The sequence below is a fragment of the Schistocerca cancellata genome, chromosome 2, assembly GCF_023864275.1.
Source record: "Schistocerca cancellata isolate TAMUIC-IGC-003103 chromosome 2, iqSchCanc2.1, whole genome shotgun sequence".
NCBI lineage: Eukaryota > Metazoa > Arthropoda > Insecta > Orthoptera > Acrididae > Schistocerca > Schistocerca cancellata.
Genome location: NC_064627.1, coordinates 654,758,058 through 654,774,882, shown reverse-complemented (window position 1 = coordinate 654,774,882; position 16,825 = coordinate 654,758,058).

Sequence of the window (16,825 nt, the reverse complement as noted above, 5' to 3'; positions counted from 1 at the left end):
TTAGAACTACTTAAACCTAACTAACCTAAGGACAGCACACAACACCCAGTCATCACGAGGCAGAGAAAATCCCTGACCCCGCCGGGAATCGAACCCGGGAACCCCAGAATCTATGGAATTCACAGTTTAAAGTACAGTAGTTGGCTGAATGTATTGCCGGCACCGTAAATTAAGTTGCCTGTACTTCTGATATGCGTTCTTTCAGTATTGAAAAATGGAAATGCCGCAGTCGTTACAAAGTTTTTAGTACACTACCGTCTGCTGTAATTCATATTAAATTACTCATCTGACGGCAGCCATAAACATCTTCCAACTTCTGAGCCGTCTAATCATCGAATGTAAAATCATCCAAATTTTGCGGCTGATTGTCGTCTGATATAACTAGGTACTGTAATAGATTAACTTATTCGATTTAAAACAAAGATTCCATGTCTCATATAATGTTGTCATCATGTGCATCTCTGAGATGAGTTGCGGTGTTCAGTTGTAAAAATATTTGAAGTAACATCGCCTCCTCGCAACCATCAGTCTTCTATCGTCTCAGGCCCTACAAGTGGATGTTATTTTATTTATTCGTTGCAAATTAAAAATTATAATTATTGTCTTTAACTTCTTTTAAGTTTTAGTTATTGGAAATGATACCACTACCCTTTACTAACGATATATAAAGCTTCTTTTAAATGTTTCATCTCTAATTACGTAGGGAAGCGATTAGTTTGGTGAGATGTCGATTCGCGAACCAACAGTGTGTGTCATTATGTGGAGATCTGCAGTTTATAAAAAGCCGAAATATCTTTCACGAAGTCGAATTAATGTTTTTATATTTAATAAAAAATACTTTATTATACTCTATGCTAACACGGCCCGCCGTCACCAGACTTATCTGCTCGCCAATAGAGACGTTAAACCTGACGATTACGCAAGGAGGTAGCAAAATTGACCTTCAGCAGGATATGTGAGTCAGTTAGGCAGCACTAAGAATATTTTAATACGTCTTTCCATGTTCTGCTCCTGCTGTGGCTACTGTAATGTGCATCAAATTCCGAGCAATTAGTTTTAGGAAGAATTCAGCACTATGATTTCAGATCAAATTCCAAATTCCTCCTTTTCATCTTTTTGAGACAAGATACAGTACAGTAGTGGGCTGACGAAAAATACTCCTTCCAGAACCAAGCAGACATCACGAATGATATCAGAGACGTAGTTTTCTTGACTGCGAGTCTGACAGACGATAACGAAGTAAAAGTTGAGGGTACAGCGATAAAAACTTTTTTACTGGCTTAATCGCAGCGAAGAGCACAAGAATTACCGTATTCAGTACGGCATTACAATCAGTTATCTATGAATCTCAAGCCTGATATACTATGTTGCACGAGCATACTGTACCGGGTCATTTCTAGTGTCTATTCGTAGATAACAATGATGGTCGTCGCATTCCGTATCTAGTGATTGTTTGCTGTCATCAAGCGGGTGCTGCAGGTCTAGCTGAGAGTTGATAATAAATCACTACGTACGTCGCACTGCTGGTTGGTTCCGGATGCGCATTAGCCTTACAAGTCGTTACTGTTCCCAGCAAGCTACATATCATTCAGTATTTTCATAATTTGCCTGGTACAATACATTTTCAATCCTCTGGAAATCGTCTAAACCCTGTGGATAGCTAGTGAATGCTGCTTGGAACATATGTCAGTGAAGTATTAATTTAGAATTGGTAATGGTTTAAAATTGCACAGATTAGTTGTAAGATGAAAAAAGAGTTCAGAGCGCTAACTCTTTTCTAGGAAGACAACGTTCATGTTGGTTATGGCTCAACTTGTTTTTGATACTTCTTTTCATTCAAGTCAGTGATGACAAGCGAACTGTCGTCAGACTACCAATGTCGGGCCATGTTCACTATCTTTACATTTGTCAGGAAAAGGAAAAACAAATACAACTGCAGGACAGTACACATCTTGTAAATAGTAAATTATAAAATAATGAAAAGGTACTGATATTATGAATATAGAAAATACGAGCTTAGAAATGCAATGAAACATTTCCGATTAAAACACAAGAAACCTTATATTATCATAGTATTATTGAGTCATAAGACGTAAACAAAATTAGTTTGGCATCGTCGAACAGGTATAATACACTGCTGGCCATTAAAATTGCTACACCACGAAAATGACGTGCTATAGACGCGAAATTTAACCGACAGGGTGCAGATGCTGTCATTTGCAAATGATCAGCTTTTCAGAGCATTTACACAAGGTTGGCGCCGGTGGTGACACCTACAACGTGCTGACATGAGGAAAGTTTCCAACTGATTTCTCATACACAAACAGCAGTTGACCAGCGTTGCCTGGTGAAACGTTGTTGTGATGCCTCGTGTAAGGAGGAGAATTGCGTACCATCACGTTTCCGACTTTGATAAAGGTCGGATTGTAGCCTATCGCGATTGCGGTTTATCGTATCGCGACGTTGCTGCTCGCTTTTGTCGAGATCCAATGACTGTTAGCAGAATATGGAATCGGTGGGTTCAGGAGAGGAATACGGAACGCCGTGCTGGATCCCAACGGCCTCGTTTAACTAACAGTCGAGATGACAGGCATCTTATCCGCATGGCTGTAACGGATCGTGCAGCCACGTCTCGATCCCTGAGTCAACTGATGGGGACGTATGCAGACAACAACCATCTTCACGAACAGTTCGACGACGTTTGTAGCAGCATGGACTATCAGCGCGGAGACCATGGCTGCATCACAGAAAGGAGCGCCTGCGATGGTGTACTCAACGACGAAATTGGTTGCACAAATGGCAAAACGTCATTTTTTCGGATGAATCCAGGTTCTGTGTACAGCATGATGATGGTCACATCCGTGTTTGGTGACATCGCTGTGAACGCACATTGGAAGCGTGTATTCGCCATCGCCATACTGGCGTATCACCCGTCGTGATGGTATGGGGTGCCATTGGTTACACGTCTCGGTCACCTCTTGTTCGCATTGACAGCACTCTGAACAGTGGACATTTCAGATGTGTTACGACCTGTGGCTCTACCCTTTATTCGATCCCTGCGAAACCCTACATTTCAGCAGGATAATGCACGACCGCATGTTGCAGGTCCTGTACGGGCCTTTCTGGATACAGAAAATGTTCGACTGCTGCCCTGGCCAGCACATTCTCCAGATCTCTCACCAATTGAAAACGTCTGTTCAATGGTGGCCGAGCAACTGGCTCGTCACAATACGCCAGTCACTGCTCTTGATGAACTGTAGTATCGTGTTGAAGCCGCATGGGCAGCTGGACATGTACACGCCATCCAAGCTCTGTTTGACTCAATGCCCAGGCGTATCAAGGCCGTTATTACGGCCAGAGGTGGTTGTTCTGGGTACTGATTTCTCAGGATCTAGGCACCCAAATTGCGTGAAAATGTAATCACATGTCAGTTCTAGTATAATATATTTGTCCAATGAATACCAGTTTATCATCTGCATTTCTTCTTGGTATAGCAGTTTTAATAGCCAGTAGTGTAATATACGTAGTTCTGATCAGGATTCGATATCCTCTGTCTCAGTTCTGGTAGAAAGTATGCCATGACACCTCGCCCATTGTTTGTTTCTCTGAAGACATTTGAAGTCGCCGTGTATGGACTGAAGTTGGTTTAGATGTGAGTGCAGGGAGCATGGAGAGGCATTCCCTTGAGACTGTATGCTTGGTCACCGCGACTCAGCAAGGCTGCAGCAGGAGAGACCGTCTGTCGTCAAAAATAGCGAAGGCCGCCCGTCGGCGTGCACGCCTGCGTCTGTTTATTTCCTTACGAGAGCAGCTGCCACAGGCGAGATGCAATTTCGCGAAGCTTTCCGCTCGCGTCGCTCCGAGCAGCACCCGACCGGGCGCCGCGGGTGTGGGGCCCCCGTGGCAAACATCCTGCCCGTGCTCCCGGAGGCTGTGTTTACCCACCGGAAGCCTCCCGCGACTGCGTTGCGCCACCACCTGAAACCAGCCTTCGATCCAGCGGCGTCACAAGAATCTGCCGGTCGCCATAATGATGCCTTCTGCACGAGCAACGTTCTGCATGTAATGCTCCACATGCGAACATGTAACTTCACGGGACACAATATTAGTCGTCCTTAAACACAGTGAGGCGAAGACAGAGGAGCGTACTACTAAGAATGTCAGCTGCTTTTGGCACTAAGTCAGTAAAAGCCTTGCGTGTGATTCTAGGGACTTGCCCCCATTGACATCGCTATCCGCCACAGAGCAGCGGCATACTGGATAAAGAGGGGCAGGCAGGGTTCGTTAAATAACAGGGAATAACCTTCTCGATTAAACAGCTGGCGCCTTGACATACGGCAGTGAGAGTGGGGGACGACCGATAATATATATATATATATATATATATATATATATATATTCAACAAGCATGACCTTTGTGCTGTTCCTTATCGCTCTGTCCTGAAAGATTTCGGTGAGCTTCACGACCACTCATCCTAGTGTGATCACCGTTCTGCAGCATTCAGTAAAGGCTACTAGGTCTGATTATACGAGGGCAGTTCAGTAAGTAATGCAACAAAATTTTTTTCTCGGACAATTTTGGTTGAAAAAACCGGATATTTCTTGTGGAATATTTTCAAACATTCCCGCTTCGTCTCGTATAGTTTCATTGACTTCCGACAGGTGGCAGCGCTGTACGGAGCCGTTAAAATGGCGTCTGTAACGGATGTGCGTTGCAAACAACGGGCAGTGATGGAGTTTCTTTTGGCGGAAAACCAGGGCATCTCAGATATTCATAGGCGCTTGCAGAATGTCTACGGTGATCTGGCAGTGGACAAAAGCACGGTGAGTCGTTGGGCAAAGCGTGTGTCATCATCGCCGCAAGGTCAAGCAAGACTGTCTGATCTCCCGCGTGCGGGCCGGCCGTGCACAGCTGTGACTCCTGCAATGGCGGAGCGTGCGAACACACTCGTTCGAGATGATCGACGGATCACCATCAAACAACTCAGTGCTCAACTTGACATCTCTGTTGGTAGTGCTGTCACAGTTGTTCACCAGTTGGGATATTCAAAGGTTTGTTCCCGCTGGGTCCCTCCTTGTCTAACCGAACACCATAAAGAGCAAAGGAGAACCATCTATGCGGAATTACTTGCTCGTCATGTGGCTGAGGGTGACAATTTCTTGTCAAAGATTGTTACACGCGATGAAACATGGGTTCATCACTTCGAACCTGAAACAAAACGGCAATCAATGGAGTGGCGCCACACCCACTCCCCTACCAAGAAAAAGTTTAAAGCCATACCCTCAGCCGGTAAAGTCATGGTTTGTCTTCTGGGACGCTGAAGGGGTTATTCTGTTCGATGTCCTTCCCCATGGTCAAACGATCAACTCTGAAGTGTATTGTGCTACTCTTCAGAAATTGAAGAAACGACTTCAGCGTGTTCGTAGGCACAAAAATCTGAACGAACTTCTCCTTCTTCATGACAACACAAGACCTCACACAAGTCTTCGCATCCGAGAGGAGCTCACAAAACTTCAGTGGACTGTTCTTCCTCATGCACCCTACAGCCCCGATCTCGCACCGTCGGATTTCCATATGTTTGGCCCAATGAAGGACGCAATCCGTGGGAGGCACTACGCGGATGATGAAGAAGTTATTGATGCATTACGACGTTGGCTCCGACATCGACCAGTGGAATGGTACCGTGCAGGCATACAGGCCCTCATTTCAAGGTGGCGTAAGGACGTAGCATTGAATGGAGATTACGTTGAAAAATAGTGTTGTGTAGCTAAAAGATTGGGGAATAACCTGGTGTATTTCAATGCTGAATAAAACAACCCCTATTTCAGAAAAAAAATGTGTTGCATTACTTCTTGAACTGCCCTCGTATATCTTATATATCTTTCCCTTCGAGGGTCTTTTTCAGCTTGCCGATCAGATGGAAATCGCTTGGTGTGTGATCTGGATTTGACGATCAGCAACATCGATGTCTGTGCAGCCTTGATCAAATTTTTGGCATCATATCAGAATGGCTGGTCGCGACATTGCGTGTGACACGTGTACTGCCGAAATTTCACGGTCAATCTGTGTGCAATTTAGAATTTTGCCCACAAGCATTGTACTGTCTTGCGTACTTCAACTTTGAAGTACGATTCCAGTTGTTGCGCAGTGTCACTCTCGCACTGTGCTGCAACTGTTATCCGTACCGCAGCAGGATTCAGTCTGCAAATGGGATCAAATGGCTCTGAGGACTATGGGACTTAACTGCTATGGTCATCAGTCACCTAGAACTTAGAACTACTTAAACCTAACTAACCTAAGGACGTCACACACATCCATGCCCGAGGCAGGATTCGAACCTGCGATCATACGGTCACGCGGTTCCGGAATGTAGCGCCTAGAACCGCACGGCCACTCCAGCCGGCTTTCAGTCTGCAGGAGACGCGGAACGTGTAATCTCTCCTGACTGTGCGTCCCTCCTGTTGCGCGTTGTCCTTCACGTGGGACTCCGAGTGTAACTTACTTTCTGAAAGTTCCTACGAATATAATACGATCGAGATAAAAGTGAATATAAGAAAGATATTAAATCAGTAGCTCCTGGTGGTTCTTAAATATGATTCTTTTTCTACGGTACATGGGGCTTAAGGGCTTAGTGATAGTGGTCAACCTGTTACTTGCGACTTCTCCAGGAACTATGAAGTTGTAAGTACGCTGTTAGGTTTTTATGTTGGTAACGCCACGTAGCGCTCTGTATGAAAGTCACTGGCTGTGCTGTGTGCAGTCTGTGGCTGGTTAGCACTGTTGTTTGCTATTGTAGTGTTGGGCAGTTGGCTGTTAACAGCGCATAGCGTTGCGCAGTTGGAGGTGAGCCGCCAGCAGTGGTGGATGTGGGGAGAGAGATGGAGTTTTGAGAGAGGATGATCTGGACGTGTGTCCATCAGAGACAGTAAATTTGTAAGACTGGATGTCATGAACTGATATATATATATATATGACTTTTGAACACTATTACGGTAAATACATTGTTTGTTCTCTATCAAAATCTTTCATTTGCTAACTATGCATATCAGTAGTTAGTGACTTCAGTAGTTAGAATCTTTTATTTAGCTGGCAGTATTGGCGCTCGCTGTATTGCAGTAGTTCGAGTAATGAAGATTTTTGTGAGGTAAGTGATCCATGATTGGTATAGGTTATTGTTAGTCAGGGCCATTCTTTTGTAGGGATTATTAAAAGTCAGATTGCGTTGCGCTAAAAATATTGTGTGTCAGTTTAGTGATGATCAGAATAAGTAAAGAGAGAAATGTCTGAGTACGTTCAGTTTTGCTCAGCTTTTTGAAAAGCAAGTAACGTAAGAGGGGACGTTTCAAATTCTACATCTGCATACTAGCTACGTCATTCACCTTTTTTGCCCGGAAATTGAGAGTACACTCACAGGTCGTGAGATCTGCACGACAGACGCCTTTGCAGCAAGAACGGCCGAACAGTTCAAAATAAAGCATCGTAATTTTTCGTTGTGTTTGTCTCTTCCAAGTTGAAAATACGTTGTGCATTTCCCAAGGTACTCTAAAATATTGTGCAGAATGCGTTGCCTCTCAAACGAAAACACCAGTCATAAAATTAGGTGCATAGCTCTATTTATTCACTGATAGAGTAATCTCTAATCAGTGTAATATGGACTCGTACCTCCGCAGGGACTACGCGCACAGTCCATGAATGCTGCGCCTGAGACCGCTCGGCTAATCCCGCGCGGCACATATGACAAATGCTTCCTTCCATTACTACAGGCACATTGCAAGAGTCTTTTGCTTTAGAAATGCCCAAGGTCACAGGCAGTACTTCCAGTATCAGTTCATCTACTACACTGTGATCTACCTACGTAGGTGGTTATCAGAAAACAATACTGGCTTCAAATATCAGTCAGATGTTAATGATTCTCTTGAATAAATTATACATTGTTCTCATGACGTTTAGATATGGAAATATATTTTCAAAGTTTCTGCTGTTAACAGCATAGTTAGTTTGACTAGAGAGTAGTTTTGACACTTGCTCAACAGAAGTGTATTTTAAAGCTAATTTTCTCAGAATTATGACTTTATAAAGTGGTGTTAGTTAATTTAAAACTATAAAAGCTTTATTGCGATTCTAGTGTTAACAAGGATACTAATCGGTTGTGTTTTGAAGCTAGAAATTACGACACAACTTAAATATTATTTATTTCAATAGAACTTCAGTCCAGCAGGTTCGACAAAATGTAGAAAGTTTTTCGGATTCTCCTACAGCTAAGCTTTCAAGTTAGATATAAATTCTTGTAAAGATAATTACGTTAGTGATAAATAAGTTAGCAGATTATGTGATTCATCAGTTTTAGTGTTGCTCCGATTTTTTGGTAATTTTGTTGGTCACGTGCGAGTTGTGGTCAGTAACATGTTGGACTGAGAACTGTTGTGATTTAAATTATCTCGCAAGTTATTCGTTTTGGTTCAAATGGTTCTGAGCGCTATGGGACTTAATATCTGTGGTCATCAGTCCCCTAGAACTTAGAACTACTTAAACCTAACTAACCTAAGGACATCACACACATCCATGCCCGAGGCAGGATTCGAACCTGTGACCGTAGCGGTCACGCAGTTTCAGACTGAAGCGGCTAGAACCGCACGGCCACAACGGCCGGCTATTCGTTTTGGTTTATTGTGTATATCCAATCACGGCAGTAATTTTGGCTTGTAAGCAAGTATTTCTAACTGGGAGGAAGAAGATGACTGTTACGATGTTACATATAAGGGACGTTCAAAAAGAAACGAACCGCAGTCTGGAATGCGCAAACCGTTAACAGGAGGGTAATATGGTGGCGTGTGTAACGAGGCGTGGTTCCGATCAGAGCGTGGAAGTTCACAGCCCGTCGCCAGAGGGCACGCGTGCACGTCACATGACTATACAGAGCAAGCAGCAGCATGCATCAGTCGTCCAACGCTGCCAGTCGCAATGCAAACAGTGACACGGAGGCGTCAAAAGAAGAGCAAAAAGGTGTTGTCCTTTTTCTGACAGCGGAAGGAGTAGGAGGTAAGGACATTCATCGACGAATGTCACAAGTGGACGTCGAACACTGCATGTCCTTTGCAAGGGTCAAGGCGTGGCACAAGCGCTTCAGGGAAGGACGGGTGTCGTTATCCGATGATGCACTGTCTGGAGCACCACACTACATTACCGATGACATCGTCCAGCTGGTGGATGCACTCATTACCCAGGACCGCCGAGTGACAGCGAAAGCCATAGCGGACGTGGTCGGGTTGAGCGTCGGAAGTGTTCACACCATCATGAAGGAACGACTGCACATGCGCAAAGTGTGTGCCCAATGGGTGCCCCACAGTCTTCAACCTCACCAGGAAACATGCCGAATGGTCCACTGTCTTTCTCATTTGGAGCGCTATGCTCGGGAAGAGAATGCGTTCTTGGCACGAATGGTGGCTGGAGATGAGTCATGGTGTCGTCACTTCGAACCAGAATCAAGACAACAAAGTCTCCAGTGGAAGCATCCAGGGTCACCACCTCCAAAATGAAGCCAAGCCTATCCACATTAGTGCAGGAAAGGTTACGCTGACGTTCTTCTTTGATCAAGATGGCCCCCTTTTGATTCACTTCCTGCAGCACGGGACAACAGTGAATGCACAGCGTTGCTCGCAAACATTGACCACCCTTCACCAGCGATCAAATCAAAACGAACAGGCAATCTCACCCGTGGGGTCATTCTGCTCCACGACAATCCAAAGACTCATACGGCCAACACAGTCGCGGCACTCCTGCAGAAATGCAAATGGGAGGTTCTCGGTCACCCTCCATACAGTCCGGACCGCTCCCCCTGTGATTACGCCGTTTTTGGTCCCGTTAAAATGGCTCTGAGGGGCAAACGATTCGCCTCGTACGACGACGTCCATCTGTACGTGAGGAACTGGTAACTTCGCAGCCCTGGGAATTTTATGAGACAGCCATTCACCGCCTTGTGTCACAGTGGGACAAATGCCTCAACAGCCAGGGTCAATACTTCTAACATACAGATATTGGTTTCTGTAATTATGCCTCCGGCTCGTTTCGTTTTTAACGCCCCTTATACGAGAGCGTGCTGAAACGTAACGCCTTCGAATGCTTTATTCTGTTCTCAATATCTTTCGAGGTACTGCATGCAATGCATATTACTCAGTGGACTTCACCACTTGGCTGACACAAGCTGAAACCTCTGCCGCTAGAGAGCTATGAATTTTACCGGGTTACAAGACTTTGTCCGTGTACTGCGAGACCGTCTGAAAACTGAAAGCACGAAATCGAAGAGTTCGTCCGCACATGGAGCACCCTCTCCTTTAGTATGCCAGTGTTAGGCCACACACGACCGCTGCGACATCTGCAACAATCCGATGCCTTGAGTTCCCTGTCATCAATCATCTTCTGTACAGTCCCGACATGTTGCCATCAGATGTTTGTCTTCTTCCAAAACGTAAAGAACATCTTCAAGAACTTCAAACATTCTATCAACAAACAGGTCTCTCGTTAGGAGAAATGTTTCCGTCACCGGGGTGACTATATTGAGAAATTAATATATAGACACGAAGAATGAAGACGTAGTATGATAATGAAGTTTGTTTTGTTTAAAAAGCTTGAAGAATTTTCACATAAAAAGTTCGGAGACAGACACTCGTAAATAAAGGTACCACTCCCAGCATATACAGGGTGTTTCACAGTACATGTTACATACCTAAAGAGATTGCAGAGGGAACTTAGTAGATTAAGTTTTACATAGGGACGCATGTCCGGAAATGTCATCGAACGACGCTACAAAACATCGAAGTTAGAGGCACCTGCACCTGCAAATGTACATATATACAGTGTTATTCCGTGATGATATTAAAAATTTTGTACGATGATACAGAAGGATAAATGTATCAATCTGAGGTAAGAGTCTCCGTAATGGAAACCAAAGAGTCGAAATTTGTAAACGACAACCGTTCTGATATCTCTGGCAGTGGAATGCATGTATATTGTAGTTAAGTTTGTAGGGTAGGCAACTTTCAGAGGTGGTACTGTGGACAAAAAAAGGAAAATAAAATCCTAGGAAACAAGGACTCTAAGATGCATACCTGAGTAGCTATGAGCACTTTCTCGTCTTCGCTACTGTGAAAGACACCTCCTCTGTTGGACAAGTGACCATGTTCACTAGGCATTTTTTCGGGTTTTGGTCCATTATACCGCCGCTGGAAGTTGTCTACCCTACAACCGTAGTAATAACAGTATCGGTAAATATATTCCACCGTCAGAGGTATCAGCACCGTTTTCGCTTATAACTTTCTACTCGTTCGTTTCCTGTACAGGAACCCTTACGTCAGATTGATACATTTATCATAATCCATCATCCTAGAAAGTTTGTAACATCATCACGGAACCTCCCTGTTTGCACATACATGTACAGGCGCCGGCATCTATAACTTTGACACCCTGTAATGCCGTTGGACGACGTTTCCGGACGTGGATTTCTGTGTAAGACTTGAGCAATTAAGTCGCCGCTACAACCTCTAGAAGTGCGTAACAGGTATTGTATCACACCGTGTACGAGGTTGCTATTCCAATCACAAGTGTTACTCGCTAAAATAGAGCGTGAAAGGATAGATTCCCAGAAAACTGTGGTTTGGTGCTCAACAACAGACCCGGTTACAAAGTGAATTTGCCGATATCAGGAGTGAAGTGTTACAGTGTACAACTGGACACGTTGTTACATTAATACTCGTACGTTGTACGTATTTTACTGAAATGGGACCTCTGCCTCCCATTTCACAAAAAAAATTTGTGCTGGTGTCACCTGGACTGGAAGGCATAGGTGGTGCAGAATGGTGCCCTGGCGCAGAAAATGGTGACAGCCGAAGCGCGGACGCGGTTGCCCGTGACAACGCAGAGCCGGCCGCCACTGCCGCACTGCCCGCTCGCCTGTTTTTACTATGACAGCGCTGGGCTGGGAGCGCTCCTGCTTCTTGCGGCAGAAGGCCGCGCTCTTCCGGTGGCACCGCTCGTTGAAAGCAGACACCCACCGCGGCTCTGCTGACAGGTGCCGTTACAATATCCCGCCTCGTGTCACGAGTTCGTGGAAACTTCTCTGCGATCCACAGACTGGCAGTAGAGGCACTGAAAAGTCACGCAAAAAATAACTGACACTCCAGCATTATGCCTATTAGCACTTTCTCGAAAGTAACGGAACACCGTATCTTTCGAATTTAACTTGGTGTCAACTACCTATTCTTTGGTTCTGTTACGTCCGCGAACAGAAGGAACGCGGATGGCAGGAAGAGAGAAAGGAAGGTTCGACTTTTTAACGGTTTATCGATTTCGAGGTTTAAGAGACCAGGAAGTGGCTCAGCTGGATAATAATGGGGAAGAAAACGTACCGTGGCTTTGATTAAGGTGCCACACGGTGTCTATGTCAGTGGGGTAAGAAAAACCATGAGAACTTGAGTGGTAGGGGCCGGATATAACCGCGCTCCTCTAGAGAGCGAGGTCAGTTTCTGCCTCATGTGATACTTTATGTTGTTGTTTTTCATTTTCACTTATTCTTTCGTCCCGTCCACGGAAAGCTTTCGTTATTTACGAAGACCAAAAAAGGAAGAAAAAAGTTGAATGACACCTACTTCGGCTTCAACTACACATCCTATCCGAATGTTCAGATTTAAAGCGAGCCTAGTGCTCGTTTTCACGGAGTAAGTCCCAGTCAATTAAAATTTTGAATTGATTAGTAATAAAATCAATTAAGATGGCGTTGAATTACTGGGATGTTATCAGCCTGGGTACCGGTAGATTAAATTCAGAATAAAACTTTCGTATTAACACCAAATAAAACACCAAAAATCCAAATAATCCCTGAGAGATGAACGGATTGCACAAGTAGCGTTATGAGACACAATTTAGAAACAATTTAACAGTCAGAAATAAAATAACAATTAACGTCAGCTACGATCAAGTTTCATTACTAAAGGAATGCCGGATAGTCTTTGTATAACAGAGTAGTCATTTCATAAATTATATCTTAACACGTGGGAAAAGCCTTGATTTGCTATAAGGAAATATTTGTATCATCTACGTGCACACACACATTCATCCCACAAAACACATACAGAAAGAAGAAAATATAATGATAAGTTTACTCCAGATTAAAACACGAGGGCCCAAAGAAGCTTTGGCTTTACTTATCAACAGCGAGGTCGATATTTTGCGTAGAAACTTTGGATCTTGGAGGTACAAAAAATACGGTAATGTATAAGATAAAAGCAAAGTCTCATGGGGTTCGAAATTCGAGATGAACAACATACTTGAGTGAATATTTATTTGTCTCAGTAATGGAAGCAATAGACGACTGGACATTGAAAGTAACGATCATCACTAAGACATGAGTTTTCGAGATGTTAACATATCGTAAAATATTTTTAAAAAATACTGTGGACGGCGAGAATGGCAAACGAGGAAGTCCTTTAGCGTGTCAGCAGAGGCCGACAATCATGCAGTGTAAAAGAGGAGGAGAAACACTGTGTATTTAGAACATGTGATTCTAAACGATAGTAGAATGCAAAACTGAAGACAAAAGACGAATTTGAGGAAAGAAGACATGGCTGCGAAACATTGGACTATGGTCTGAACCATACTGAAGTGCCAAAGAAACTGGTACACCTGCCTGATGTCGTGTACTACACGAGTCCGTGCCACATCGTGTTGCAGCACTTCTGCTTGCTCGCGGGGACTTTACGCGATATTAGTCAGGTGAACCAGTTTCTTTGGCTCTTCGGTGTAGTATTGCATAAAAACTTAACTTGTCTAACAGGTTTTTATGACGGACAAAATGCCTTCGATACGTCACAGAGGAACCCAGCTGGGAATATTTTATCATTTAAAAATTTTTATTGTGTGATGCGTAACTGAATAACATATCCAGATTCAGTAGGCAGTTAATGGCATATGTACTAAAGCAATAATAATGAGTACCATTGTTATTAATGATCTCATTCATAAGCAGCCATATCACAGTAATCACAGTCGCTCAAGAAAGTTATAATTAAGCTTTACTTGTTTAATCAGAATCGGACGATGACTCTCCTTGTCCGCAGGCTCGATGACTCGAAGCGATCTGCAATCCTGTGTAAATAAAATGTCTTGGTTTTTGTTACGTTGCGTAGTCAGTCGGGAAACCTCAGATCAAGCAGAAAGTTTGCTTTGATAGAGTTTAATTATCCGATGAAAAAATGGAGCTCTTGGATCTAATAATTGCAGGTTCGTTTCCAATTCATCGGAAGTTCCCTTCTGATTACCAACCAAACGACACCTCCGTGCAAATTTCCAATTGGAGAATACATATATAAAGAAATTCCTTACACATCTTTGATGTAAATGCTTAGTATATATTTTCTTGAGTATCATACAATATATTTTCAATCTCTTTCTTCCAGTAATCTCGATAGCAAAATTACAATTATTCAATGCGGCTATTCGGCACGGAAAAGATCCTAGAAGTCCTCTCAACACACCAGAGAGAATATTACAAAGAGTAATTATGCGCTCATGGAATAGGAATAGTACTGTACTACTTTGCACATCGATTCTGCGAGTATATAGATGGTCAAGTAGGAAACGTAATTCGCTCATAGAATTGTGCAGGGATAATTAGTAGACTATAAAGACATATTACACTATAACTCGCTATATCAGAAAACATCTATTTTGAACACCCATATATCCTTCTTATGCCTACCACTATCATTATTGTTAGCCGGCCGCGGTGGTCGTGCGGTTCTAGGCGCTCCAATCCGGAGCCGCGCTGGTGCTGCGGTCGCAGGTTCGAATCCTGCCTCGGGCATGGATGTGTGTGATGTCCTTAGGTTAGTTAGGTTTAATTAGTTCTAAGTTCTAGGGGACTGATGACCACAGCAGTTGAGTCCCATAGTACTCAGAGCCATTTGAATCATTATTGTTATTATTGTCACTAGCATTATCGTTATTATTATTACTGTTATCACCATAAGTGACAGCGGCAGCAGTAGTACAAGTACTGGCCGTATTAGCTTCATTAGTTCATAGTATTATTTTCACATTGTCACCATAGACACTTAAATCGTTGAAATACTATTTGTCATATTAAAATTCTTATTTCTCAGGTAGCTATGACGTACTATGAAACACCTGTCCGACGTAAGAGAAGGACTGATGGCCCTAATTACATGAGGTCAAATAAATAAATAAATACCAAGACTATCCAGAAAGTAAGGAAACATCGTTCACAAAATGTAATCCATAGTGAAAATCTGATAACCTTTTGCACAGATGTGTTGGGCAGTGTCTTTAGTATGCCCGTAGATAGTGTCACGTCACTCTTTTCAGTTCTGAGCGCAAAGTGAGCACATAAGGAAGACTAGAAAATAGTGTGACCCGCCAGATATGGGTGCCTGCCGTGAGATTTCGCCTGATTTCGTGAAACCTCACACAGCGTAACTGTCATACATGTCCTTCTTCATGACAGTTCTCGGTCGCACACTGCAGTGGCAGTGGGGACGCGCCTGCAGCGTTTTCGATAGGGAGTGTTTCATCGCCCGCAGTACAGCTCGGACATGACTCCCTCTGGTTTTCATCTCTGCTCAGATGAACGGCTGGCTACGAAGACCACATTTTGTCACAGACAACGAGGCGCAGTCCAGCGTTGGGAAGTGGGGGAAAGCACAGGAGCCTGCCTTCTGTGACGACGATATTGGAAAGTTGCTACAACGCTACGAGGGGATGTCTAAGTCAGAGCGCCGTCTAACAAGGGGACCCTCCATACTGGAAATCAATGATTTTGATGCGCTTCAGATATGTTGTAGAGGCACTTACCCTGAGTACCTGGCTATCCGGTTTTTTAGCGACGGGTCTTGGTTTTTGAGAAAAACGATTTTGAAGTTCATAATATTACACACGTTTCAAGAAAGTAAGCGTAGCGCAGCGGTAAAGGTTCTTGGCTACCGTTGTTGGAGGTACCGTGTTCGAATCCAGGTGGTGTACATTTTTTTTCCAAAATCGATCGAATTTTTCAATTTTATTTCAGAGAATATCAACAAACAGTGTAAGGTGTGCGAAATATTATGGAAATTATCAGTTATTAATTTTTTCAAATGTTCATTCCATTTGTGGTTCGCATCATATTCTTCCAGTTGATCTTCTTCGTTGAAATCTATCAGTCATCATCAATAATGATCTGTCTTTCGACTCAGAGATCCTGTATTGCGATACACATCTCATCGCCAGTTGCAACGGAATTGGCAGAGATCACGCTAGGCGGTGTATTCGTTACGAGATTCAAATCGCGGAGTGGATTTTCGGCGTATTTAATGGCATTTGTGATTTCGCCTTTTGATTCTTCGTTCAACTCCTCTACTTGTGGATCTTCCTCTGGCTGCACTACTGCAGAATCACTTGGTTCTTCCATTTCACAGAATTTTTGTAACACACGCCACTAGAGACGCTTTTCGAGCAACTGACGCTGTAGTTAGATGCGAACGTAAAGGAAATCGACTCGCATCCTCATCCTCGCGCTATTCATCTACGAGACTCAGATGGCCATAGACACGGGTTCCCAGGTAGATGCCGTGTTTCTTGACTTCCGCAAGGCGTTCGATACAATTCCCCACAGTCATTTAATGAACAAAGTAAGAGCATATGGACTATCAGACCAATTGTGTGATTGGATTGAAGAGTTCCTAGATAACAGAACGCAGCATGTCATTCTCAATGGAGAGAAGACTTCCGAAGTAATAGTGATTTCAGGTGTGCCACAGGGGAGTGTCGTAGGACCGTTGC